The sequence below is a fragment of the Heterodontus francisci genome, chromosome 31 (genome assembly GCF_036365525.1).
Source record: "Heterodontus francisci isolate sHetFra1 chromosome 31, sHetFra1.hap1, whole genome shotgun sequence".
Lineage (NCBI taxonomy): Eukaryota > Metazoa > Chordata > Chondrichthyes > Heterodontiformes > Heterodontidae > Heterodontus > Heterodontus francisci.
The window spans coordinates 60,256,615-60,283,714 of NC_090401.1; the positions used below are offsets into that span (position 1 = coordinate 60,256,615).

The following is a 27,100-nucleotide window of genomic DNA, read 5'->3' on the forward strand; positions in this document are numbered from 1 at the left end:
AGTCAAGACTCAAGCTGTACAAATAATCTGTAGCGTTATATTAAATTCGTCAAATGCAGCAGTTATATCTGAAGTGAACATTAAAATGCTCTCACATTTGCCTTTTTATTTTCAGTGTCTTGATCATTTAAGTGGGACTAACTACAGCTGATCTAATAATATGATTTAAAAATGAAAAATATTTAGAGATTAATAGTACATTTATCTTCCCTCACCTTGAGCTGCTGTTCGTGTTAGGGCACAGTTCCACGGGGCATGGGTCGCAAGGGGCCACTTTCCATCTGTTAGTTTGGATAGCAAATACTGGCAGACATTCGAACATGGATGGGTGCCACAGTCAAATGTAACTGACCCTGCTCTCACCCAGTAGCGAGCAAGAACAGTCAGAGTGATCAAGAGAAACTCAGTATTCATGTACACACACTTTTCAGCAGATAAGCAGAGGACAAGAAGAAACTAGATCCTTGGGATGATTTTGCATCCTCCTTAGCCCAGGACTGAGGACAACTGTAACATTTCCACTGCTGTTCTGGGGGAGATCAGCTAACACAAAACAGGCCAGTGACTAAATACTAGATTTTCCTGGTCTGAATGAAGCAGTCCTACATCACCATCATGCAGTGTCTTTATTACAAAACACTGGGATGTCAATAATAATCAATGGAATCTAAATGTTGTTTATAATGGGGGGGCTTCATAATGTAAAGTGTTGATACACAATGTTAAAGAGAATGTAAACACTTTGTAACTCTTGTATTTGCTTCTACCTGCCATAAGTTATATTGTGACTTGGAATCATATACTGAACAAAGGGGTTGTATCACAAGCATAAACTTTGAAGGGGAGCCGGGAACTAATGGCTGCCCAATGGCAACATGTTCCTTCAATTATCTGGATCGACTTGCTTTTAGTGCAGGATGCTGGAAACTAAAATTAAAATGCTCTAATTGGAATGAGCCGGTCGCAGGGACTGATCAGCACTTACAGACCGGATCACTGCTCTGATGATGGTGTGATGTCATAGAGTCATAGACAGATACAGCACTGAAACAGGCCTTTCGGCCGACCGAGTCTATGCTATTTATACTAATCCTACATTTAATCCCATATTCCCTACCACATCCCCACAATTCTCCTACTACCTACCTACACTAGGGGCAATTTACAATGGCCAATTTACCTATCAACCTGCAAGTCTTTGGCAGTGGGAGGAAACCACAGCACCCGGCAGAAACCCACGCGGTCACAGGGAGAACTTGCAAACTCCACACAGGCAGTATCCAGAACCGAACCCGGGTCGCTGGAGCTGTGAGGCTGCGGTGCTAACCACTGCGCCACTGTGCCTCCCCAATGTCTTTGAAATGTGATTTTCTTTTTAACAAAAAACATATTTTTAATTCCTGTTCCACGGTGAATAATTTCACTTCACAGCTTTCACTTGGTATTTCTGTCCAATCATAAACCGGAACGCTCATCTTCCCTTTCCCTATTCCTGATTGTAGAGCCGCTCTTACAGTACGGAAACGGAAGGAAAAGGATGGAACTACCATCCAGATTTGGAGTAGTTCTGTGGACAAGACAGGGAGGGCATAAAAGAGAGACAGGTTGGAAACAAACAGCGAAGCTAGATCAGAGAAGTAGCATGAGGGCTACAATCAGGAAGAAAGTTTGGATAAGAGCCAAAGTCGGGCAAAATCACTGAGTAGGGTTAGTAGGATTGAGTAATCACATAACTTTGGTCATGGTGTTTTTTTTTATCTTGAAGCAGTCATCGAGGCTGGTCTGATGGCGGGTATGAAGTGAGACCTTAGAGATAAATAGAACTGCCATGTATGGCTGTTGTTCATGTAGGGGACATCAATTAATTTCAATGTGATTTTACTTCATTTTAATTTTACTAATGGCCTGTCATGTGACTGAGCACGTATGATGCACGCTGCATCAATCTTGCTCCCCTAGTATGTTGCAAAAGTCATCAATTTTGGCCACAAGACCATTTTTCATTCTGCAGTTAAAAGATTATCTGATTGATTAAAACCTATAACCAACAGCTCTCCCAATTCAGTTGCAATATTAGTCAGAATAAAGAACTGACAACCAAAAGATTTATTTTCTTTCATTGTTTGAAGCTAACATTTCAGTTATTTTATCATTTTCTCTTCGCAGGAAGGGAACATGTAACTACAATACACTGAATCCCTTCTTCCTTACTGAAAATGTCAGTATTTTTTATATTAGCGTTCATAAAGTGTAATTGTTTTAAAACTTTTTGAATAAACCATTATCAGTGATTACACTTGTGATTGAATAATGATATTCCAACTACAGTCCTATCAACACTCAATCTGTATTTTGGTATCCAACCCAATATTTTGCCAAATACAGCCATCTCTGTTCAGTTGTTGAATCCGTCAGAAACATTTCTTGTCTGATTTCACCACTAATATGTCAGAAACCTAGCACTTGATGAATGAAAGCAGCATTAAATAAGCTCACTATCAGTCGAAGCACAATTTTAGCAATTGCGTCAGTTTAAAAACCAGTTTAAATAGCACGGATGATTTGAGAATGTTCCTAGATTAAAATCCTTGGAAAGTAACCTATGAACACTTTTGTTCATTGTTGACTAAGAAGTTATTTTACTGATGCTCCCAGGTGTCAGGAGATTTTTAATGATATAAAACTACAATTTAATTTTTTTCTGCATCATAATTTGCCATTTTTTCAAATTTCAATAGAGATTACAATTCCAAATTACAATTTCAAATCAACTGGGATATTTAAAGAAATAACTATTACAAAGAATTTCAATTTATTTGCCCATGTTAAGAAAACCCCAGTGTGGCACTGGACAAGTAAATAAGGAAAATTAGCATTACTTCAAGAGTTGCACAAAGAGTGAAGAGAAGCTTACCTTAGTTAACTGTGACATTGCTGCTATTATTCAGTAAACTCCTAAGAAATGAAAACAAAACAGGGTAGATAGTTTTAGTACATGAAAGTTTAAAATCTCAGGAGGCGATACAATTAAAAGCTAAATAAATGTTATCCAAGTGCATTGATCTTGTGGGTATTTTGGATTTAAATTAGAGGCAATGGCTTTATATCAGAAGATAGCAATTTTACTGTCTCACTGACCGACAAGTAGAGAAATTCTCCAGGCTAAAAACCTGCAAATTTCAAAAGTGGGACGGGATACATGCTTAGACGATCCAAATGACCAACCATGGACACGGTGAATGTAAACACGGACTGTACATAGGTAACCAATGAGGAAAGTGGGGGGGAAAAACACAAGTTCAAAAAAAAAAACCCGATTTTGATATCACTGGAAATAAAATCCACAAAAAGGAAAGGGAACAGCAGCCACAACATCATCCTTCAATCTCAACACAAGCTATCACACAACCTGCAAATTCCTGTTCCTGACTATGCTGTTAAACAAGTAAAAGGTAAGCATTATGACCTGTCCACAAGTCCCTTTATTATTTCAAGCAAATTCAAGCTGACAAAATAAGAAACTGCAAACCCCACTGCACATCCCCCACCCCACCCCTGCAATCGCCAGCTGAGACATCTCCTGGAAATAATTTTACTAATTTATAACAGCAACTACAAAATGAGGTCCAATTCTCCATTTTACGGCATATTTGAAAAAGTTTGTCAATTAATATTCCTGATCATTTACACTTTGAATAAACACTTCTGAACTCACCAGGTTAACATCAGAATTTTTCAACTTTAACTGCTTTATTTATCCCACCTAATATCACCTTTCTCTAAACATTCCCTCTAATCTGTTGTGGTGTGATTGCTTTTAAGAGTGATGTCCCTTTAAAATCTTAGTATGCTAATGAGCCAAGTACAGGATGCAGTCATGTGACTACATGCCATCTCATTCTGTAACTAACACCAAGAGGCAAGACCTGCAAATTGTTAGCTCTGCACTGTATATTCTTGCTAACTGTTAATAAACCTGTTTGAGATTGTCAATCAACTGATCCCCACACATCTCATTTATGTTGCATCAGACTGTAGTACTGTTTTCACATGCAGGTATTGGTAAAAATAATCACTACAGAATGGCTGCTTAAAATAAGATCATAATGTATGCAAGCAATGAGACAAAGCCTCGATATTTGTTAATAACACCCAGATATTATTGCTATCTCATCCATCAATCGCCCAGTGCTCATAACTTGTTTTGAAGGAAAATCGTACCTTATAACTGCATATTTCTTACAATATATGACAATCTCCACCTCCAATGACAACACACATACATTCTGAGTAGCCTAGCAGTGTAGTAGACACAGTTCCACTGAGATGCAGGACTTTCAGAAGTAGCTACTCCAATACAACAAATGATACTGGACATTTGAAGAGTGTTATCATTTTTGATGAGATTAGACCCTTGGATAGGGTGAGCAAGCAATGCATAACTGGAAGTGTACAGACACACCTTTGGGTTCCAAGCCACAGTGCCTAAAGTAGCTCTCTCTCTCTCTGAGTTAAGGAATTACTGACAGTTATCTGTAAATCTGACAAAAACCAACAAGAGACTGAAGGGTAGGAACAGAAGGAGAACATGGGTGAGAATTATCATTTGCGTGCAAAGCTTTAAAAGGAACCTTTATTTAAAGATCGCATCTTAAACAATTTAACATCTCTAATAATTTTATTGAGGAAAAGAACGACGTGCATTTATATAGTGCCATTCACGACCACCGGATGTTTCAAAGTGCATTACTGCCAACAATGAACTTCTGAAGTGTATTCACTGTCGTATCTTGGAAACGTGGCAGCCAATTTGCACACAGCAAGCTCCCACAAACAGCAATGTGATAACAACCAGATAATCTGCTTTCATGTTGTTGATTGTGAGATAAATATTGACCAGGACACTGGGGTGAACTCCCCTGCTTTTCTTGGAAATAGTACAATGGGATCTTTTACATCCACCTGAGAGGAGAGGCGGGTCCTCGGTTAACACCTCATCCAAAAGACGGTACCTCCAACATTGCAGCACTCCCTCAGTAATCCAATGGAGTTTCAGCCTTGATTTTATGACCTTATTAGTGTTTATCCTCATTAGCTTATATTCAATTTTGAGTAGTACAGTTATTGTGAATCATTGATAGGCACCAATGCTGGAGGTGAACACTTTATGGTTGTATGATATTTTTAAACTTAGCTCTACAATTTTCAAAAACTATCAGTAACTACAGGTGAATTCTGTCACTGAATTTTATCTTAAGATTAAAAGGATGATAGTGCTGTACTTTATGGTTACTTTGTATTCTCTGGGACATTGACAACATTCTACTCTCCTTAAACTTGAGATCCAAAACTGCTGTCCATGTCCTAACCTGCACTAAGTCCTATTCACCCATTACCCCTGTGTTCACTGACGTAAATTGGCTCGTGGTCAAGCAACACCTCGATTTTAAAATTCTCAAACTTATTTTCAAATCCCTCCACAGCCTTGCCCTCCCTATCTCTGTAATCTCCTCCAGCCCCACAACCCTCAGATATCTGCGCTCATCTAATTCTGGCCTCTTGAGCATCCTGATTTTAATCGCTCCACCACTGGTGATCATGCCTTCAGCTGCCTAGGCTTTAAACTCTCTAAACCTCTCCCACCTCTCTTTCTTCCTTTAAGGCACTCCTTAGAACTTACCAATTTGACCAAGCTTCTGGTCATCTGTTCTAATATGGCCTTTGGTGGTTCGGTGTGTAACTTTGCTTTATAATGCTCCTGTAAAGTTTTATTACGTGAAAAGTGCTATATAAATACATTGTTGTTGTCAAACTGTGGATTTTCACTATTTACCCTTATAAACATCTTGTAGATTCAGGATGGTTCTAAAAACACTATAAAGTGTTTCTCCTGTAATAAACTGTGTATGGCAGGAAAATTAGAATCAGTTACTTTTCTTTTCTGGCAGCTTTTAAGATTTGAACCAAAAGCATGTCATCAATAGTGGGTTGGAAGAGGTCAAAGCGGCTTTGAGTGAGGTCAAGTCTTGTAAGAAGCCACATCAGGGCCTGGTTGTGATCTGCAGAGTTATACAGAGTAGCAACTACTCAATAATTATATCACAGCCACATGGGGTTCCTACACTAGAAACATGAAATAGTAATGCTGACAGATATGTCATTTAACAAGCATTAATACACCCCCAAAAGAGCTCAGGCAAGATGCAAATAGAAAACAGTAATGTTTTAAGATACTGAATTCTCAGTAGAGCTGTTTCAACTAATACATTTAAATATTTCTTTAAACTTCATAGGATAAACAGTGCAACAATAGGTATTGAAATGACAGTTGCCATGGTTATTTGAACCTTTCCAAACTGCAACCTGGGACAAAGCATTGCAATCTTATTTATTTTAACAGTTGGATAATTTCAGTCACAAACATTAAAAAAAAGTAAAGAAACTCGAGGTCAAATGAAGCCGAAAGATGAATGAGCTATTAAGCAACACCAAATGGATGAATTCTGCCAGTTTTTAAGCGCAGCTTTAAGGGGTGATGGCCACGATCTCCTAAAAACAGCACCACCATTAAAAAATCTTTCAATTTTTTTATTCATTCACAGGATGTGGGCATCGCTGGCAAGGCCAGCACATATTAGTCATACAGCACAGAAACAGGCCCTTCAGCCCATCGTGTCTGTGCCAACCATTAAGTACCTAACTATTCTAATCCCATTTTCCAGCACTTGGCCCGTAGCCTTGTATGCTATGGCGTTTCAAGTGCTCATCCAAATACTTCTTAAATGTTGTGAGGGTTCCTGCCTCTACCACCCCTTCAGGCAGTGCGTTCCAGATTCCAACCACCCTCTGTGTGAAATTTTTTTCCCTCAAATCCCCTCTAAACCTCTTGCCCCTTACCTTAAATCTTTGCCTCCTGGTTATTGACCCCTCCGCTAAGGGAAAAAGTTTCTTCCCATCTAACCTATCAATGCCCCTCATAATTTTGTATACCTCAATCAGGTCCCCCCTCAGCCTTCTCTGCTCTAAGAAAAACAACCCTAGCCTTTTCAGTCTCTCTTCATAGCTGAAATGCTCCAGCCTAGGCAACATCCTGGTGAATCTCCTCTGCACCCTCTCCAGTGCAATCACATCCTTCCTATAGTGTGCTGCCCTGAACTGTACACAGTACTCCAGCTGTGGCCTAACTAGCGTTTGATAGAGTTTCATCATAACCTCCTTGTTCTTATATTTTATGCCTCAGTTAATAAATGCAAGTATCCCATATGCCGTTCTAACCACCTTATCTACCTGTGCTGCTGCCTTTAGTGATCTATGGATAAGTACACCAAGGTCCCTCTGACATGCTGTACTGCCTAGGGTCCTACCATCCATTGTATATTCCCTTGCCTGGTTAGTTCTCCCAAAATGCATCACCTCACACTTCTCAGGATTAAATTCCATTTGCCACTGCTCCGCCCATTTTACCAGCCCATCTATATTATCCTGTAATCTAAGGCTTTCCTCTTCACTATTTATACCACCACCAATTTTTGTATCATTTGCAAACTTACTGATCATACCTCCTATATTCAAGTCTAAATCATTAATGTACACTACTAACAGCAAGGGTCCCAGCACCGATCCCTGCGGTACACCACTTCCATTCGCAAAAACAACCCTCGACCATTACCCTCTGCCTCCTGCCACGAAGCCAATTTTGGATCCAATTTGCCAAATTACCCTGGATCCCATGGGCTCTTACCTTCTTAACCAATCTCCCATGCGGGACCTTATCAAAAGCCTTACTGAATTCCACGTAGACTACATCAGCTACTTCACCCTCATCGACACATCTAGTCACCGCTTCGAAAAATTCAATCAAGTTAGTTAGACACGATCTCCTGCTGACAAAGCCATGCTGACTATCCCTGATTAATCCCTGCCTCTCCAAGTGGAGATTAATCCTGTCCCTCAGAATTTTTTCCAATGGTTTCCCAACCACTGATGTTAGACTCACTGGCCTGTAATTACCAGATTTATCCCTGCTACCCTTCTTGAATAATGGTACCATCTTCACTGTCCTCCAGTCCTCTGGTACCTCTCCTGTGGCCAGAGGAGATTTGAAAATTTGTGTCAGAGCCCTTGCTATCTCCTCCCTTGCCTCACATAACAGCCTGGGATACATCGCATCTGGGCCTGGGGATTTATCCACTTTTAAGCCCGCTAAAACAGCTAATACTTCCTCCCTTTCAATGCTAATATGTTCAAGTATGTCACAATCCCCCTCCCTGATCTCTACACCTGCATCATCCTTCTCCATAGTGAACACAGATGAATAGCAATCATTTAAAACCTCACCTATGTCCTCCGGCTCCACACAGATTGCCACTTTGGTCCTAAGGGGCCCTAATCTTTCACTGGTTATCCTCTTGCCCTTAATATACTTATAAAATGTCTTATGATTTTCCTTTATCTTGCCCGCCAATGTTTTTTCATATCCCCTCTTCACTCTCCTAATTACTTATTTTTTTTTTTAAAGTACCCCCCCATACTTTCTATACTCCTCTAATGCCTCCGCTGTTTTCAGCGCTCTGAATCTGCCATAAGGCTCCTTTTTTTTACTTATCCAATCCTCTATACCCCTTGACATCCAGGGTTCCCTGGACTTGTTGGTCCTACCCTTCACCTTAACGGGAACATGTTGGCTCTGAACTCTCACTATTTCCTCTTTGAATGACTCCCACTGGTCTGATGTAGACTTTCCTACAAGTAGCTGCTCCCAGTCCACTTTGGCCAGATCTTTTTTTATTATATTGAAATCAACCTTCCCCCAATTCAGCACCTTTCTTTTCAGTCCATCTTTGTCCTTTTCCACAACTACCTTAAATCTTAGAGTTATGGTCACTATACCCGAAATCCTCCCCCACTGACACTTCTACCACTTGTCTGGCTTCATTCCCTAGGATTAGGTCCAGTACCGCCCCTTCTCTTGTAGGACTTTCTACATGCTGGCTCAAAAAGCTCTCCCGTATGCATTTTAAGAATTCCGCCCCCTTTAAGCCTTTTGCACTAAGACTATCCCAGTTGATATTGGGGAAGTTGAAATCCCCTACTATTATTACCCTATTATTTTTATACCTCTCTGAGATTTGCCTATATATCTATTCCTCTATCTCTCCCTGACTGTTTGGAGGCCTGTAGTACACTCCCAGCCAAGTGATTGCTCCTTTTTTTTCAAGTTCTACCCATATGGCCTCATTTGAGGAATCATCTAAGATATCACCCCTCCTTACTACAGTAATTGACCCCTTTATCATCAGTGCAATGCCACCTCCTCTTTTACCCCCTCCCCTGTCACACCTGAAGATTCTATACCCTGGAATATTGAGCTGCCAGACTTGCTCCTCCCTCAACCATGTCTCTGTGATAGCAATAATATCATATTCCCATGTGCTAATCAACGCCCTCAATTTATCTGCCTTACTAGTAAGGCTTGGCCATGTGAGCCGCATGGAAGATGGCAGGATCCCCAAAGATACATTGTACAGTGAGCTCGCCACTGGTATCAGACCCACCGGCCGTCCATGTCTCCGCTATAAAGATGTCTGCAAACGCGACATGAAATCGTGTGACATTGATCACAAGTCGTGGGAGTCAGTTGCCAGCATTTGCCAGAGCTGGCGGGCAGCCATAAAGACAGGGCTAAATTGTGGCGAGTCGAAGAGACTTAGTAGTTGGCAGGAAAAAAGACAGAGGCGCAAGGGGAGAGCCAACTGTGCAACAGCCCCGACAAACAAATTTCTCTGCAGCACCTGTGGAAGAGCCTGTCACTCCAGAATTGGCCTTTATAGCCACTCCAGGCGCTGCTTCACACACCACTGACCACCTCCAGGCGCATATCCATTGTCTCTCGAGATAAGGAGGCCCAAAAGAACTAGTAAGGCTCCTTGCGTTAAATTATATTGCCCATCCCTATACAACTGAGTGGCTTGCTAGGCCATTTCAGAGAGTAGTTAAGAGTCAACCAAATTGCTGTGGGTCTGGAGTCACATGTAGACCAGACCAGGTAAAGACGGCAGATTTCCTTCCCTAAAGGGCATTAGTGAACTGAAGGGCTTATAGAACAATCTGGTAGTTTCATGGTCACCATTACTGATACTAGCTTTTTATCCAGATTTGTTTAATTAACTGAATTTAAATTCCCCAGCTGTTGTGGTGGGATTTGAACTCATGTCTCTGAATTATTAGTGCAGACTCTAGATTATTAGCCCAGTAACATAACCACCATGCTGCCGTACCCATAATTCCCCCCAGAATGGTGGCACGGTAACAAAATCACCTGAGATACACAAATTATAAAAAATGAAAACTGTAGGAGAGTAACCCGAGGGGAGAGCAGAGGAGAGGAGGGTTAGACGTTTGTTGATTTGTCTGAACAATGCTAGACTATTAAGCACTGCTGCTGACAACTCTGTACAATACCAGATAACGAGAAATACCTTTCCTTCTGGCACTGGGTGCCTGGTGCCAGTCTCTGGCATTGTCAAAGCTCTATCACATTAATATTAAAAAAGCACAAAAAGGTTTATGAGATTAACAATGACTGAATTCAAATGATGTGTGAATCTTTTTTTTTTTAAAAACGATTACTTTAACATGGAAAACAGTTTGTTGTGCACTTGCTCTAAAATTAATACTTCTTCTGCAAAGATAATTTTCTGTAAATTCCTAACTTGGTTTTTCATGTCTAATTAGCTTGAAACATTTACTAGAATTGATAAATGTTTCCACATTCCTAAAGGGACAAAATTTAAGATTCTGAGCAATCTTGCTCTAAATACCAAGAAGGGAGCCCCCTATACATCAACCCAACGCATTAGATTATTTTCACCGAATATTGCAAGTAAACATATTTTCTGGGCTTCCACTTTGTAATTACTGTATAATATCTTGCAGAAACATTTGAGTTGCAGTTCAAAATGGAAAAAAAAAAGCTGTAGCTGTGTATTTGGAAAGCTGTAAAGGAAATTCACCAAAGGGTTAATGGACATACTTTCATAAACAGATTAGTCAACATTTTCAAGTGTATTATGGAGGAAAGGATTCCAACTTCCAACATTGTGCTCTACACAAAATCAAACCTCAATAGAGACAAAGACTTGTTTAAAAAAATATTAGTCTAAATAATATTCCAGCTGTATAATTATATATATATATATATATATATATATATATATATATATACACATACATACATACACACACACACACAATATATATATAAAATCTACATATGAAAACCTACTAAATAAAGAAAACCTTAAGTATTACTAACCTTTTCTCAGATGATTAGATTTAAAACCTGCGGGGGAAAAATCTAGCAGGAAACAGAGGCATTTTACAGCCCACAGATGGAATTTTGCACTCTACATTTGTGGTTACTTTAGCTTTTTCCTGTTTTATCCATTTATTAGAGGTTTTATGTAATTTCTCTTTGTCCTCTGGTGTACTGTAGGTGGTTCTTGTTATGTAAGTCTTGTCACTACACATTGCAGACATTTTCACAGAATGCCGACCCTACAGTCGAGCTTGCTTCAGTTGTTATTACTTCTCCTGATCCATTTGTTATGCAAGTTAAAAATCCCTGCCCTGCAACATTTTGTGCCATGGAATGTCTTCGCTATCATCGGTGTAGTGCTGGTACACGGTAGATCACAAATGCTTTCCATCCTCCACAGCAGCTGAACGACACTTTCTTGACTATTATTTCTTTCCGAATGACATACCACTGAGCAGTGGTAGATTTTTTTTTTGCAGGGAGCAATTTTTACTGAGCGTGAAGATTAATTGGCAAATGTTTTTGTGAAAATTTCCACAGTGCCCACCCTCCTGGATGAAGACGGCTATAGAGAGACACCCTCGAGGGAGAAACAAATGGAAATTAAGGAGAAAAAATACACACACACAGCTTGCTTAAAAAAAAACTTGGGAAGAAAAGCATTAATTTGAAGCACATCACTGTGACATCTGAGATCAATTTCCTGCATTGCCTCACTCACCAAATGTGGAAGAAAATCCATTATTTATCTATATACTATCATGGCCCGGTTTTTTTCCCAAATCACTTTTTACCTCACACCGTACTACCAATCTTTAAGTGACAAAATCCTCCTTACAGACACATCATGAGAATGCAATAATAATGAACTAGGCCCATTAGCAAAGATATTGTAAAAATAAAGGTTTCATTACCTTCAGCCCCAGTACCATTTGTTCTCAAAACTGGCACAAAAAGATGCTCATTAAGCTTGCAGCCATCTGGCTCTAAGTGCTGTATTACGAAGGAGAATTCTGTAAAAAAAAAAAGTATATATGATACAGATGGGGATAGCCAGTTTTCTGTTACTGTAGGTGCACTAAAGCCCTTTTGTATAGAAATAAAAACTGAAAACATTGAATCGTTTGCACAAAAGACGAGTCCTTTACAAATGTAAATTCTGTGTGCAATGTAAACAAATCAAATCGCACTGCAGTCTCACTTTTCAGCTGGAATACAACATTTATAGGTTCCTTCACTTAGCATAAACCAGGGGGAGAAAGAGAAAAACACACATATATATATGGACACACATTTGTAATACTTGTTGTGTGATCTACAGCCAGACACCAGAAAAGACTATACAATTAAGTTTTCCTCATCTTTCTCTTCTCCACCACCCCCCCCCCCCCCCCCCACAATCTCCCAGAGGTACAGCATACTTTTAATTTAAGACTCTGAACACTGCCTGCATCTTAAACAGTGCAATTTTCCTGTTATTGTCCTCAGACACGGGCACTAAAATGTATACATAGTTAAAATAGACCACACAAATACAGCGTACTGACTGGCAGTCTGTACTACATACTTTCGGCACCTAAGGATTCCTCCATTTTACTCTGGAAAGCTAGTATTGCGGGGGGGGGGGGGGGGGGGGGGAGGCGGGGGGTGCTTGGTGGTGGCATAGAGATGCTGACGTTGCTTTTTGGGGATCAAATAGCTTCTAAATAATAAATCAACCACAATTTGCAATGAAATATGTATTAATAACAAAGAACTGAGTGATGGAGCTATTTAAAAACTAGACACTTTGATTTACTTGATGTTTGCAATGATGTGGTGCTACACTGTATATTCAGAAAGCCATTCAGAGAGCTGCAGCTCTCGACAAAAAAATCACTGGGCAGGAGAGGGTTACACAATTTCTTCCTTTAGCCAATTATTGGAAGAGCATCAGCACTTAAAATGAGTGCAACAGAAATGGATGTAGTTAAGACAGTCGCACTTAATTATTTGTTTTCCAAATGACTAACTCACTTAGAGTACTGCGGCTCCAAGCTCTTAAAGGAGTCTGTTCATCTTGCAATGTATATACACAGACACAAGATTCCACTGGCCTACTCAAAGTAGCAAGGTAGCAACTAGTTTGGAACTTTGCTGTAATTTTCGGAATTTTTATAAATAGTTCCAAAGTTATGGTCCTCATCATATCTTTGAAGCACTTCCAAAACCTCATGATGACAATTACAGCAAACTTCATCACCACTGCCCTCGAGGCCCCAAATCAGTTCCATGAAATTTCTGCCTTGCAATTTTCTCTGTCTTGGAGGCAATCTGTTAGCATATAGTAAATCATACACAGTAGAAAAGTTATGCATCAGCATTTGCTCAGTTGGTAGCACTCTCACCTCTGAGTCAGAACGTTGTGTGGTCAAGCCCCACTCAAGTCTTGAGCACAACATCTAGGCTGACATTTCCATTGCAGTACTGAGGGAGTGCTGCACAGTCAGAGGTGCCATCTTGTCGATGAGATGCTAAACTAAGGCCCCATCTCTCCTCTCAGGCAGCTGCAAAAAATATCATGGCACCATTTTGAGCAGGGGAGTTCTCCCCGGTGCACTGGCCAATATTTATCCTTCAACCAACATCACCAAACACATGGTTATTATCACATTGCTGTTTGACAGACATTGATGTGCACAGGTTGGCTGCTGGGTTTCCTATAACAATGACTACACTTCAAGAAAAAAGTGCCTCATTGGTTGCAAAGCACTTTGGGATGTCTTGATGTTGTGAAAGGTGTTATTGAAATGCAAGTCTTTCTTTCTTTCACATAATCATGAAGAAATCCCAATACCTAACAGAAAATGCAATACAGAAATCTAGAGCTTCCCGTGTGCGAGTGACATCCGTTCATAATGTCGTTACAACCAGGTGAGGAGGGGGTCTCAGGCTCCCCTTTCGCCCCTTCTTTGGTTTGACCGCAGCAGGGTTTATCCTTTTTACACAGTGATTGAACTTACCACCTCAGTGAGCACTTGCTCTTGTTCCTCTAATATAATCACCAAAGAACCAACCAGACAGGTTTTCTTGAGTTGAAACAAGTAAGATACAAGTTTATTATTCTTAACACTGTAAACTGCTTAAAAATTATTTTAAAATGCTATGCATCCATGCACACATTCACACAAGAGACACACACACAAGTAGATTACAGAGGGAAAAAGAGAGTTGGGTGGTGAGAGCAGAGTCTGAAATAAATGGAACTTAAATACAGCTGATAAATCCCAGAGTTCTTAGTTGAAATTGTAGCCCTTAAGTGCTCGTTGGGCAACGTGCATGGTTTGGCTTTGCTTCTCAGGCTCAGGAAGACAGAAGAGGGGGGTTGATCCTTGTCCCCTAGGTGTTGGTTGTGGTGGTCTGTAGGCGTGGCTTTACCAGTTGCAGCCGGGTCTTCTCTGAATGTGTACGAGAGAGAGAGAGACAGACAGAGAGAGAGAGACAGAGAGACAGACAGAGAGGGGCAGAGGCTAGAATTTCACACCACCCCAATGAGTGGGACAATGGCGGGGGTGGTGGCGTAAAATGGAGTGGGAGGCTCCGGGAAGCCTTCCAGATCCGAACTCGCCTCTGCCGCCACTTTACATAGGGCGGGTGGGGGCAAAAAATGGCCCACCCACCCTAAGCCAATCAAGGCCCTTAGCGGCCACTTAGCAGCCACTTAAGGGCCTTCACCCGCCTCCACACGGATTTTACACGTGTTAAGTGGACAGCTGAGGACCCAGAGAAGCCACCTGGAAATATCAGGCGGCTGCCAATATGGGGGGGGGGGGGAGGGGGCTGATGATCAGGCACAGGGTGCCCATTGGAGGGTCACCCCCGCTACCCCAACCACCCCCAACACACCCCCCTTCCCCCCATCCGACCACCCTTGCCTCGCCGGGGCCCGACCAATTACCCCCGGCGAGGCAACCAAAACTTACCTCAACTCCCAGCTCCATGTCGTCCTCTGCAGTCGGTTGGGCTGCAGTCACAGCTCAACAAGGCGGGACATCGTCCCTCAAGCAGGTGGAAGTCCCGCCTCGGAACAACTAAAAGCCTGGGGACCCATAAAATATGGAACGGATCTCCAGGTGAGGTGGAAGCGGGTTCACCACTGACTGTTCAGTCGGTGACCAGCTTCCATCTGCCCAACATTAAATCCCGGACAGAGAGAGGCAGCGAGAGAGTGAGAGAGCGAGAGAGTGAGAGAGCGAGAGCGAGAGCGAGAGAGTGAGAGAGCGAGAGCGAGAGAGTGAGAGAGCGAGAGTGAGAGAGCGAGAGCGAGAGAGCGAGAGAGCGAGAGCGAGAGAGCGAGAGAGCGAGAGAGCGAGAGCGAGAGAGCGAGAGAGCGAGAGCGAGAGAGCGAGAGAGAGAGAGAGAGAGCGAGAGCGAGAGCGAGAGCGAGAGCGAGAGCGAGAGCGAGAGCGAGAGCGAGAGCGAGAGCGAGAGCGAGAGCGAGAGCGAGAGCGAGAGCGAGAGCGAGAGCGAGCTGCCTCCTTGATGACTTCTCAGTTACTGTCTGCTTTCTGACTGACAAAGTTTAGCCTCTCCAGAGCTGCACTTCAAGGCACCACACATTAAGCTGTTCAGTCACCCTTGGAGAGGGTTGGCTCTTTCAAAGTCAATGGGTGTCAATGGCTCTTGACCAACATGTTGACAAAGCCATTTCAGGTAATTTAATCAGAAAGCACCCCATTTTTCTGGCTAAGTTGAATCAGTCATGTTGTCTCCTGTCTAATCCTTTGGTGTTTCAAATGTAAATTTCTGTGGCCATCTTGGCTGCTAGCTAACTCTTTTTAGAAAAGTCATTTGTATGAATTTCCAGCAAAAGTCTCAGGCAAGGTTCCAACCGATGAAATGAATATTTTCCCATTTGGCATGTGGGATTTTCATGACAATACACTATTGGTCACATGATGTTGTACATATTCAGCCAAAGCATCAAGCAACCTCTCACTTGCATTGTTACAGGCTCGATTATTTTATGTTTGGAAAGATAAGAGTCTGAATACAACCCTCTGTGGCAGCACACGGTCAAACAAGAAATCATAGAAAAATTCATCCTATTTAAAATAAAATATTTGAGAAGGAGTTAAAGGCTATAATCCAATCACAAGGACCTGAGAAACTCAACATTCAGAGTTCTGTATGATCTTTAGCTGAAGGAAACGCCTTATAATTCCTTTCAAGTATCTATTATTATATGTATTTTTACTTCATTGTATAATTTTTTCACAAACATTTCAGCAACAGTTCAACAAAAAAGGAGTCAAAATGATCACAAGGCTTTTTAACGGTGGAAATTAAATTCCAAGGGCAATTTTTAAAGATTGATGGGACTGTGTACACAATGAACGATCGATGTACTGTCACAAACTTTTATCATGACAACCCTGTAATACGGAGGCTGGAGATGTTGACCACAGATACTACAATGATACTGCCGTGATGCTCCAAAGATAGGAGTGCACATGATTCACGCAACTCTTCTGCTCCTTGTTACAATAATTTAGAGACTGAACGCATCAGTTTGTGTTCCCGAAATGGAATTCGTTGCAATCTCCTCACAATCACATGTGAGAGCTTGAAGCAGTAATGATTGGTGGCCTCTCATCCTCCAGCCTCCAAGGGATGGGAAAGACATGAAGTGTCAGTAATGCTATGCTACATACCATTGGACAGCTCAAATCCCCACTGCCTGGCTGAAAGCATGGCTGAACTGACATTATTGAAAATGACACAGAGCACACAGTACACACAGAACCTCAGCTCTCTTGTACAACGTAGGCAAACACACATGTTCATGAACAGAAGAGTCCATTAATAGTTTAATGCCTGTACACTACTTATGAGTAAGTATGCAATTCCATACAGATTTGAGAATACAGTGTAGGTTTTTTTTTCTCCCTGCGCAGGGATTTTTGCCTTTTTCTTGAACAGGAAAAGGAGACTTAGTTTTATTTATTTTTTTGCCAGTAATACTTTTTGCAGTTCATGGCAGGCAACATGTTTTGTAGTTTGATGGTAAACTTAAAAATTAAATCATGATGCCTCAAGGCTTTGTTAGTTCCGCTTGAGTTTAAAGCTGAAAAATTCAGCTTTTTATGCTCCTCTCATTCCCTCCCAACCTTGGCTCTCCAGCTCCTCCCACATCCCAAAAAGAAACGAGCTACAGTTTTGCCTCCCCTGCTGACTAAATCCTTGACGGCTAAATCATGAGCCAGGGTTCGAAGATTCATTTCACGCTTGTAGCTTTCTAAGCCTGTACCTGAACAAAAAAAAGGCTGTTTGTTGCAGGCTCATAAGATGCAAGATTATGCAATTCATGTGCAAAACTGAAATAATAAAAGATGCAAAGATATGGAGAACCTCAATGTTTCAGTGACATATAATGAGGGCAGAAAATATCTTGGAAAAAGAGCTGAGATAAAATACTTCTGTAGTCTGATTTATTTTTAAGTATTTCTTTTAAAATTAAGCATACACACGTATATATCTCACTCAGTTTAGATAATGGTCTGTGTTAAACAATCACAGGAAATATTGCGCTATATAGATGTGTGCAATAACTGCCAATAATCTCTAAGAGGAGTCCAGTGTAATTTTCAGAGCTAAGGTAATGAATACAAAATACTCCACACATGTATATATTGATGAAGGTTACTGGAATACACACACTTCAAGTGCCCTGCAGTTTGTTGATTAACCCAGTATTTGCAAGAACTGAATGACTATTCCATACTCAACAGACATTTGTGAAGGGCTAATTGTGAATATTCATCCTTACTTTGTTTAAAAATAATGGGTTATGTTTGAAGCAGTGCATCCAATTCATGAATATTCTAACAAATCATCATTTTGGAAGCATCCCTGACCAAAACAAAACTGGAGAACAAGTGGTAGCTGGGATAGGGCTTTGTGGCAATCATTATCAGCTGTAAATCAGGACCGAGGAAACTGCTTTGCAAACGACAAAACAATTTAGATGCTCTGTAAGTTGTCTTTAGGCCAAGAATTCTGCAACATTGGTAAATTACGCTCGGGATTCAAGTCCAAATTGCTACATTAACTAAGTCCTTGAGAGGTCAATTGCAGAGAAATATTAATTTAATGTTGAAATCCGCTTAACCTAAATTCAAACTCCCTCAAATTTTGAATTTGTTTGATTTATTATTTATCCAATTGAAAGAGCCATGCAGGTGCTACTGTGAAGCAGTCTGCAATGGTCAGAGCAGAGGAACAGCAATGTGTTCTTTGCTGCAATGACAACAGGAACCTTAGCAGATGGAGAGAAGCCTTTGGCAATATGATTTTTGAATCATACACCATAATCTAGAATCTTTGCAAAGCAAGGAGAGAATATCACACATAGTTCCAACATTGCAGTGCACCACAATGCAATAATCACACAAAATTAACAAGGTAATCAACATGTACAGTACTTTTAACTGCCAGTGATCTTCAAAGCCATTTTATTAAGACCCAAATATAGCTTTATGTCAGAATGGATTAAGCAGGTAATGTATAGTGCAGCTGTATGTATCCTGAAGGCATCACCTGTCATAATGCCAATGTTTTGATGATTACAGAAAGAATAACAGATACCTAGAAGCAATTTAAAGGCTGTAACCCAATCGAGACATACAGATAATGTCATAAACTAGGACAGTGAAGGTCTAGCAGTTTATGAACAATATCTGAAGCCTGAGATACAATTACAGCCTTTAGTTCACTCCCAGATTAATATAATATTCTGCATACTATTTCATACTAAAGAAATGTTATAATTATCCTAATTTATAGTCATAGTTGCAGTGTAACCCCAATAAGTGTTGTGTTTTGCACTGAAATGTACAAATAATGATACATATTAGAGAATTTTATAACCCATAGCAATTAAAGTAGTTCAGAGTTCCTTTGTTACATGTCAAACAGGGGATACAATTTCTTTTTAAACAAATGCATAGTTTAAAGAAACAAAAAGTGAACGTGTTGGAAACACACAGTAAGCAAGTTATCAACTGTGGAGAATATATATGTTAACATTTTTGGTGCACCTCCTAAAGAGGGATAATGAAAATAATTTAAATGGGATCAGAACTAAGAGAAGGAAAAGAAAGATGCACACACTGTGAAAAACAGGAGGAGGATTGAGTGTTAAACGCTCACAATAAAAACAGAAGATGTCTGCTCCCTCACATGGAGCGAGGAGGTCTGACAGTAGGGAGTTTGAGGAACCAAGGGGAAACATTCCTGCTCCTCCTGGCCCACAAGCAGTGCTGTAAAGGTACCTGCCTTCTCCCCATTTGTTGCCCATATAACACCCCAACCATCACCTAATCCCACCTGCTCACCCAGGTAAATCTGCACCCCAAAGAATCTGTGATTAGCTGAGACCATGAGGAGCAACTCAGGTCTGAAAAAAAAAGAGAAACTGACAAAAAGGGCCGGATCCAGTGGCCCAAAGGGGAGAAGTGCAGTCCAACACCAAGGGACACAAACTCCTCCACCAGGATGGTGTTCAGTAAATGGTTCTCACCCCAGGTGCTAACCCACCTTCGCCCTCCTGGTAAAAGATCCATCTCCCATAGTCAGGATCTCCTGCTGTAAAGGAAATGGAGGCCATAAAGATATGAGGTTATTGGAGTCAGAATTAAATTGCAGAGGGATCAAAATAAAGATGGTGTGTTGCTCCTCAAACTTGCTCAACAGAAAATCAGGCCTGATGAAAAGTTACACCCAAAACAAAAACTTCTCTCTTCAGATGAAGTGTGTTTCCAGTGCTTCTGCTTTATGTTTCAGATTTTATGCGTTTACAGTCTTTCCCCCCTGCCCCCCAACCAAATTTACAGAATATCTGTTTTAGCACTCCAAGAATCATTCATTTAGTTACACAATTAAAAAGATTGTCTTACAGTCGAACTTGCATGACTACGTGGCAATGCAAATATCGCTGTGTCTTTTGCATACTAGCATGATTTACATTAGGGAATGGTGGCACTGTGACAGAGATACACAACATGGACAGAGATTTCTCTTTCAAGTGGCTTGTATTTTGGAATACACAGTACAATGTTCTTCATAGTCTGATACCCCAATGCCACTGAGGATGGTGCACATGCCATGGGAGGGATGGAACAGCACCTCCCAAGCTGGATATATTCTCAGCTCCAGAGCAAAATGCAGATGACAACACAAGTCACTGGGGGCAGTGCATCCTGTTAGGGAGGCAAGCTGCGCTCTCAAACCACTTTTACAGGTCACAAATATGATTTCACAAAAGCCACAAATGTAAAACAACTGTGTATATGCAAGATTTATGCAACAACGTTATTTCATTATTGCCACTAGTTACCGAATCCATCTCTTGTTATAAATGGGATGAATTCAGAAATAACCGCAAGTATATTATTATTTACAAAGGGGTGTGAATCCAGTTATTGGGCAATCTCCAGTCAGTGACGTGTTTTATTCCTGTGCTACCTTGCCAATCTCTTGTTTCAACTCCTGAGATTATTTCCAATCCCATACAAATTGAGCAGAGTTCTGTGTTCCTTTTTTTTTTAAAGAATTACATCATTTAATTTATAGCAGCCAGGTGCCCTTGAGTATCAAGAATCCAGTGTAAGGGGGGAAAAAGAAAACAGGAAAAGGGAACAGAATGGAGAGGAGAAAAAAAACATTCTGGCAAACAACGGACTGCAGGAAGAGATATATAAAGGGTCAAAAAGCAAATGAAAAACGCAGAATGAAAGCAAAACCAAGAGACAGTACTGGGAAAAACAATGTGCTTTTAAATGATAAAAGGAGGAGGTGCCTCATGAAACTGGGACAAGTCCAACCAACAGCAGAGGTCAACTTATACATGGATGTGGCAGCAGTTAGGTGGAGAACATAATATACTAAACTAAAGGACTCTTTCATATAAAACCAGTGCATCAAAATCACTCAGCATCACACGCTAAACGTCAATGTGTAAAGTTTTTTTTTGAAAACATCGTGGTTTCAGCAACAAATTCTAAGGCACTCTGCCATCACAGGATGGCCTGACTCTGGTCATCTTGGTCCCCTAGAAACGTGCTCAAAGCCACGAGCTACTAATTCGTTCAACATTCAATCCGAGAGCCCACTAATACAGAGATATCAATGTATCAATGGAAAACTGTGGGAGCTAAGGGATTGCACATTAAAATGCAATTCATGGACAGTGTCCAGAAAACACCTAGTTCTGATATGACAGTATTTCAATGGACTGAGATATAGAGTTTGCATTCAAAATGTCCGTACTAATATATAAATGAAGGTGATGATAAATGCTGTGGTACAAAACATATGAAATGTCATTAGCTCATTCAACTGTCCAATATTCACATATAAGCCTTGCTAGAATGTCAGGGGAATATGTGGTAGCAGGATGTATCACAGCTGTGCCGAATCTGGCCCATTTCACTCCAGGAAGAATCACTGTAAAGCCTGGGTGATTGTTCCCATCCCATTGAAGGTTTTCTGAAAAATTGTAGGATCCTCCCCACAGTGCCCTAGATAACTCAGCAGCGACCAGGTATCAAACTGGAGACTTTCCTGTTGACTGGTGGAGTACCACACCAAACTCAGGGTTCTTGTTTTTATTACATTTGCAAATACTCAATTTAGGATCGGTAGCAACTTTGAAAGGCAGCACCATTAGTGCGTATCTGCAAATAGTCACAGTCACTATCTGTCCCAAATATGTGTTCCTGTAAAGATTTGACCGGAACCATTGCAATTTACAATGGCTTAAGCACAGCATTAGCCACAATTCAGACGTCGATGGTGGGAACTGAGGAAATGGCTTATTACCTGCACCCGCTTTCCCCCCCCTTCAACTCTCCCACCCACCCCGGTCCCCTTCCCTGCTCTACCCTCTCAGCTCACCCTCTCACAACCCCGTCCCAACACCATCTTCCCCCCGCACCCCCTGCCCCTGCATCCTCCCCACCACCCCCTTACAGTCCCCTTCCCAGCTCCCCCTCGCACCCCCCTCCCTCCACCCCTCCCCCTCGCATCCCCTCCTCCCACCGGCATCATCTTACACATGTGTAGGGGCCCTAACAACCCCACTGCCTTGTGGGCGTCTCGGGAGAGACCAAGGCTAAGGGAGTAAACCCTAACAGAAAATCCGGAGCGGAACCCCGTAGGCGGTCATGTGTCACCTTTGGCATGTTTCCGGCAGTTCCTGCAGCCATACTGGTACCAAACGTCGTGCTCTGCACTCCTTTGGACCCCACCAGAAAGGCCGAGAGGGGGGTTTTGACGACTGGGCAACTCTCAACCTCCATAAATTCGCCCAGGCATGCGCCATGGAGAGGTCACTCCATAGTTGCCTCACAGCGACTGACACAACACGGAAGGCAGCAGTTACGGATTATAAGTCCAGATAAATTGGCGTAGAAACTGGGCGCCACGGGTTGCCTTTGTCAGTGGGAGAGGTCAACGCACCTCACTGGACAGCTACTGCCCGCCTCAAACCGGGCAGCCCTCGGTCAATAAGGTTCTGTCCCGCCACAGTCTACCTGCTTCAATGGGTGCTTGGAGCTCAGGGTCATTGCCCGAAAGGTGGACTGATACACCGCACCAAACAACACAAAAAAAGGAAAGAAGGTACCAGCCCTTCGCTTTGCAAGCTGGAACGTCAGAACTATGTGTCCTCGCCTGTCGGAAGACCTTACACAAGTCAACGATTCTCGGAAGACCGCCAAAATTAACAACGAGCTCAGTAGACTCAATGTGGACATTGCAGCACTTCAGGAGACACGCCTCCCCGCGAGTGGATCTCTAGCAGAGCAAGACTACACCTTCTTCTGGCAGGGCAGGGATCCTGAAGAACCAAGACAGCATGGAGTGGGCTTCGCCATCAGAAACTCTTTGCTCAGCATGATACAGCCTCCCTCAAATGGCTCGGAACGCATACTGTCCACCTGACTGCTCACCGCCTCTGGTCCAGTACACCTACTCGGCATCTATGCTCCAACACTCTGCTCCCCATCTGAAGCTAAAGATCAGTTCTACGAGGAACTCCATATCATTAGCAGCATCCCCAACACCGAACACCTATTCCTGCTGGGGGACTTTAATGCCAGGGTTGGGGCCGACCATGATTCATGGCCCTCCTGCCTTGGGCGCTATGGCGTTGGAAGGATGAATGAGAACGGGCAGAGACTGCTTGAGTTGTGTACCTATCATAACCTCTGCATCACCAACTCGTTCTTTCACACTAAACCCTGTCACCAGGTTTCATGGAGGCACCCAAGATCGCGTCGTTGGCACCAGCTAGACCTCATTGTCACAAGGCGAGCCGCCTTAAACAGTGTTCAAATCACACGCAGCTTCCACAGTGCGGACTGCGACACCGACCACTCCCTGGTGTGCAGCAAGGTTAGACTCAGACCAAAGAAGTTGCACCATTCCAAGCAGAAGGGCCACCCGCGCATCAACACGAGCAGAATTTCTCACCCACAGCTGTTACAAAAATTTCTAAATTCACTTGTAACAGCCCTTCAAAACACTCCCAGAGGGGATGCTAAGACCAAGTGGGCCCACATCAGAGATGCCATCTATGAGTCAGCTTTGACCACCTACGGCAAAAGTGCGAAGAGAAATGCAGACTGGTTTCAATCTCATAATGAAGAGCTGGAACCTGTCATAGCCGCTAAGTGCATTGCACTTTTGAACTACAAGAAAGCCCCCAGCGATTTAACATCCGCAGCACTTAAAGCAGCCAGAAGCACTGCACAAAGAACAGCCAGGCGCTGCGCAAACGACTATTGGCAACACCTATGCAGTCATATTCAGCTGACCTCTGACACTGGAAACATCAGAGGAATGTATGATGGCATTAAGAGAGCTCGTGGGCCAACCAAGAAGATCGCCCCCCTCAAATCTAAATCAGGGGACATAATCACTGACCAACGCAAACAAATGGACCGCTGGGTTGAGCACTACCTAGAACTGTACTCCAGGGAGAATGTTGTCACTGAGACTGCCCTCAATGCAGCCCAGCCTCTACCAGTCATGGATGAGCTGGACATACAGCCAACCAAATCGGAACTCAGTGATGCCATTGATTCTCTAGCCAGCGGAAAAGCCCCTGGGAAGGACAGCATTACCCCTGAAATAATCAAGAGTGCCAAGCCTGCTATACTCTCAGCACTCCATGAACTGCTATACCTGTGCTGGGACGAGGGAGCAGTACCCCAGGACATGCGCGATGCCAATATCATCACCCTCTATAAAAACAAAGGTGACCGCGGTGACTGCAACAACTACCGTGGAATCTCCCTGCTCAGCATAGTGGGGAAAGTCTTTGCTCGAGTCGCTCTAAACAGGCTCCAGAAGCTGGCCGAGCGTGTCTACCCTGAGGCACAGTGTGGCTTTCGTGCAGAGAGATAAACCATTGACATGCTGTTCTCCCTTCGTCAGATCCAGGAGAAATGCCGCGAACAACAGATGCCCCTCTACATTGCTTTCATTGATCTCACCAAAGCCTTTGACCTCGTCAGCAGACGTGGTCTCTTCAGACTACTAGAAAAGATTGGATGCCCACCAAAGCTACTAAGCATCATCACCTCATTCCATGACAATATGAAAGGCACAATTCAACATGGTGGCTCCTCATCAGAGCACTTTCCTATCCCGAGTGATGTGTAACAGGGCTGTGTTCTTGCACCCACACTTTTGGGGATTTTCTTCTCCCTGCTGCTTTCACATGCGTTCAAGTCCTCTGAAGAAGGAATTTTCCTCCACACAAGATCAGGGGGCAGGTTGTTCAACCTTGCCCGCCTAAGAGCGAAGTCCAAAGTACGGAAAGTCCTCATCAGGGAACTCCTCTTTGCTGTCGATGCTGCTTTAACATCTCACACTGAAGAGTGCCTGCAGAGTCTCATCGACAGGTTTGCGGCTGCCTGCAATGAATTTTGCCTAACCATCAGCCTCAAGAAAACAAATATCATGTGACAGGACTTCAAAAATGCTCCATCCATCAATATTGGCGACCACACTCTGGAAGTGGTTCAAGAGTTCACCTACCTAGGCTCAACTATCACCAGTAACCTGTCTTTAGATGCAGAAATCAACAAGCGCACGGGAAAGGCTTCCGCTGCTATGTCCAGACTGGCCAAGAGAGTATGGGAAAATGGCGCACTGACACGGAACACAAAAGCCCGAGTGTATCAGGCCTGTGTCCTCAGTACCTTGCTCCATGGCAGCGAGGCCTGGACAACGTATGTCAGCCAAGAGCGACGTCTCAATTCATTCCATCTTCGCTGCCTCCAGAGAATACTTGGCATCAGGTGGCAGGACCGTATCTCCAACACAGAAATCCTCGAGGCGGACAACATCCCCAGCTTATACACACTACTGAGTCAGTGGCGCTTGAGATGGCTTGGCCATGAGAGCCGCATGGAAGATGGCAGGATCCCCAAAGACACATTGTACAGCGAGCTCGCCACTGGTATCAGACCCACCGGCCGTCCATGTCTCTGCTTTAAAGACATCTGAAAACGCGACATGAAATCCTGTGACATTGATCACAAGTCGTGGGAGTCAGGTGCCAGCGTTCACCAGAGCTGGCGGGCAGCCATAAAGACGGGGCTAAAGTGTGGCGAGTCAAAGAGACTTAGTAGTTGGCAGGAAAAAAGACAAAGGCTCAAGGGGAGAGCCAACTGTGTAACAGCCCCGACAAACAAATTTCTCTGCAGCACCTGTGGAAGAGCCTGTCACTCTAGAATTGGCCTTTATAGCCACTCCAGGCACTGCTCCACACACCACTGACCACCTCCAGACGCGTATCCATTGTCTCTTGAGATAAGGAGGCCAAAGAAGAAGAGCCACAATTTTCACCAATTACAATGGAGGGTCTGGCAACAGCTCTCAAATTGAAATATCTAGTTTTAATTCAACACTTTTATTCCTACTTTTTCTGGGTGTGGGTGAATGAAAGTAGAATTATTGTTAATATTTAATAAAAATTAGCCATCCTTAAACTAATCTGAAATATAATTATAGTCAGCTCAGCAGCTTAGTCTTTTTACACGGTATTATTTTAATTCTAATCTTTCTATAATACTGTGGACAAACTACATGCAGCACAATGTTTAAGTGACATCTGCATTCTATTAAGACATCAGCTTTAAACAGGCTGAACCAGTCCCCCCTTTTTTTTCTATTCCACCCAATTCTCCACACTGCCTACCATAAAATACAGTCAAACATGAATAAATAATTCAGCTTCTAGCTCATGCTTGCTCTGCCATATGTGCTGTCTGCCTACAGTCGTTTGCTGCAAAAATGTTGTAACGCATACCAAAAACTGCACACGCTTTCTTTTTTGCTCTGGGCACACTGGAGATTCACAGCTGGCGTGTTCAATTTCTGCAGTCTTCACATTTCCCCAACCTTCAAAATACGTCCATTTCAGCAAAGATCCACACTTGCCTCCTCCTCCCCATCCTCTCCCCCTTTCACTGACCTAACTGTAATGACACACATGGATGCATTCATGTGTGTCAATGAGTTATGAAGCATTAATCTGTATACACAGGCTTCTTTCTACACGAGCTGTTCTCTCTGGCATGCTGATTTGAAGATGTACAGGATGACCCTTTCCCCATAACTTCAAAGAACTTACAATAGACATTTGGTTTAAATAAGGAACAAAAAAAGTTTAAAAATTCCAGGGCAACAAGGCTTAAACCGAGAGCCAAATATGCTGGTAAGATGCATTAT

The 27,100-nt window shown here is 42.5% G+C and overlaps 1 protein-coding gene across 12 annotated transcripts in view; it reads right to left on the bottom strand.

Annotated features, from left to right (window-relative positions):
* Nucleotides 1-27,100, bottom strand: part of ahdc1 (AT hook, DNA binding motif, containing 1) — a 158,905-nt gene that overhangs the window by 33,257 nt on the left and 98,548 nt on the right. For all 12 annotated transcript variants that reach the window (XM_068011719.1, XM_068011730.1, XM_068011727.1 and 9 more), the window contains 2 exons: nucleotides 12,232-12,330; nucleotides 2,915-2,955 (listed from right to left, as the gene is read on the bottom strand). The gene's annotated coding sequence lies outside the window, so the exon portion shown is untranslated. The remainder of the gene's footprint in view (nucleotides 1-2,914; nucleotides 2,956-12,231; nucleotides 12,331-27,100) is intronic.